Source organism: Octopus bimaculoides, chromosome 2 (genome assembly GCF_001194135.2).
Source record: "Octopus bimaculoides isolate UCB-OBI-ISO-001 chromosome 2, ASM119413v2, whole genome shotgun sequence".
Lineage (NCBI taxonomy): Eukaryota > Metazoa > Mollusca > Cephalopoda > Octopoda > Octopodidae > Octopus > Octopus bimaculoides.
The window spans coordinates 34,757,576-34,760,290 of record NC_068982.1 but is presented as its reverse complement, the minus strand read 5'-3'; positions in this window follow the sequence as shown (position 1 = coordinate 34,760,290).

Genomic DNA, 2,715 nt, shown 5'->3' with positions numbered 1-2,715 from the left:
ATATAACCGCAGGAGTGGTCGCGTGGTAAGAAGCTTGCATACCAACCACATGGTTCTGGGTTCAGGCAAGTGTCTTCTTCTTTTGCCTTGGACCGACCAAAGCCTTGTGAGTGGATTTGGTAGAAGGAAACTGAAGGAAACCTGTCGTATATGTGTGTGTGTGTCTGCGTTTGTCTCCCCCAACATCACTTGACAACCGATGTTTGTATGTTTACGTCCCCGTAACTTAGCAGTTCGGCAAAAGACACCGATAGAATAAGTACTAAGCTTACAAAGAATAAGTCCTGGGGTCAATTTGCTCGGCTAAAGGCGCTGCTCCAGCATGGCCGCAGTCAATCAAATGACTGAAACAAGTAAGTATAAAGCACACACGTGACTAAAGACATTTTATTTGAGATCATCTCGTGTGGTTTTACATTGTTAGTTACTCTGCACACATGAATATATCAGTAAATATTCACATCTTTTTTTAAAACAATAGTTTGTAGTTAGAGAGCGATTTCGCGATTATTTCTTGTGTGTCTCAAGTGGTCACGAAGCGAATACCTTTGTGAGAACACATACATAAGTTATATTCTTTGACGAAATCAGACGCAGATATCCAATGATAAAAAATCAACTGTAACTATTCTGTATAAAACGCGAAGGATACTTTTCAATGGCAATACCATCACGTAAGCAGTTTATGATATAAGCAAAGATAAACATTTTATGGTAAAAACTTCGGAAAATAAATTCCTACATCTCATGTACTTCATGGGAAATGATCATAACATGAATAAACTCCCATGTGCCTTGTTTACTATGTTAACAAATTGCTGTGGCACTGACACTCTTTTGGTAAAGGAGTTTGAGAAGGTCTCCGAGAAAAAAATGATGACGTAATTTCATTTCATCTGTCGCGCAAGTGTTTCGGAATCCTGACTTTTCTTTTCTATACTAGTATATATTTTAATGTCTTGCAGGTGTGTGAAAATAGTTGACCAGATTTCTCTCTCTCTCTCTCTCTCTCTCTCTCTCTCTCTCTCTCTCTCTCTCTCTCTCTCTCTCTCTCTCTCTCTCTCTCTCTCTCTCTCTCTCTCTCTCTCTCTTTCAACCAGTCTCTAGGCGTCAAGATATCATTAACTGCTCACACTCATCACGATGAAATAACACTTGACAAAATATACACGAAGATGTAAAACACTTGATATTCTTACTCAGACAGCATTTTAATTAGTTGCTCATTTAATGTCTATTAAATCAGACACAGCTTTTATTAGGTGAGACAGCACCCTTAGTTATGTAACTGCACCAAGCGTTTGCACTGCAGCAACCTCAAGACACTACCTTAGAACTATTTAGAAACGCGTGTACAGTATGAGTATGCCTTTTTCTGTTTTATTGCAGTGGCCTTAAAGACGCAGCAATAGTTTATCTTTGATCAACTGCAAGTTTACTCGCTAAAACACATGAAAATAGAAAGGAAAGTTTCAAAGACGTTTACTTACGGAATCCATTCTAAAATAAACATGCAAGAACCAATTAATAGCTGTCTTAATAGAAAATATTCTTTTTAAGCACAGTTGTGCAACCACACACATACACACATACACACATACACACACATACACATACACACACACAGACACACACATATACACGCATAGATGTGTGTATGTATATGTGTGTGTGTATACATATATATATATATGTGTGTGTGTGTGTGTGTGTGTGTGTGTGTTATTTCTTTACTACCCACAAGGATGTGTGTGTGTATGTATGTATGTGTGCATGTGTGTGTATATATGTGTATGTCTTATAATTATTCGAGTATATGTATTCATATGTTAATAAAGTGAGGGAGAGAGATATACGTGTGTACATGCACAGATGCATTAACGGGTGAACATATTAGCGCATATGCATGTATTTGTGTGTGTGTGTGTGTGTGTGTGTGTGTGTGTGTGTGTATAAATGCATACACATAAACACACGCAATCACTTACACACACATCCACATATGCTGTCGCGCCTTCGTGAATACCACAAGGACAGCGCATTAAATGGAATTATAAAATAAATCACAAGAAGAAAAAAAATTAGACAAAGCTCTCACTTAAGTTTTATGATAATAAAACGTTTCTATGTGAAACAATTATCTTTCATTTCTTCATTTTCTTCTTTTTTGCGTTTTTTTGTCAAAACTGAAATGCTCGCAGTCAAATCAAGTTCAGTGCACAGGAGTTCAAAATTAGTGTTAGAAAGTTAGTAGTCTTATACTAATACTTTGATCTTTAGTTTGCTTTGCTATCTTGGATAAGGCCATTCTGGAGCATTTTATTTTCTTAATAAACATTCGCACAAAATTAACATTGCTTGTGTAAGATATAATTAGTAAGAATCGTCATTAGACGACTTATTCTTCAAACGCTACAAAGGAAATATATACATATATATGCGTGTATGTGAGTGTGTGTGCTTGTGTGTGTGCGTGTGTGTGTGTGCGTGTGTGTGTGCATGTGTGTGTATTATATTACATATATATATATATCATATTATACACACACACGTATATATGTGTATGTATATATATATATATATATATATATATATATATATATATATGGTTGTGGTATGTAGTCTTGCTGCTATTTCTAGCGGGTTAGATGTCCTATTACAGGCATCTCTGTATTTTAAATGAATAATACATAGTCTATTGACTGTTTTTTTTAC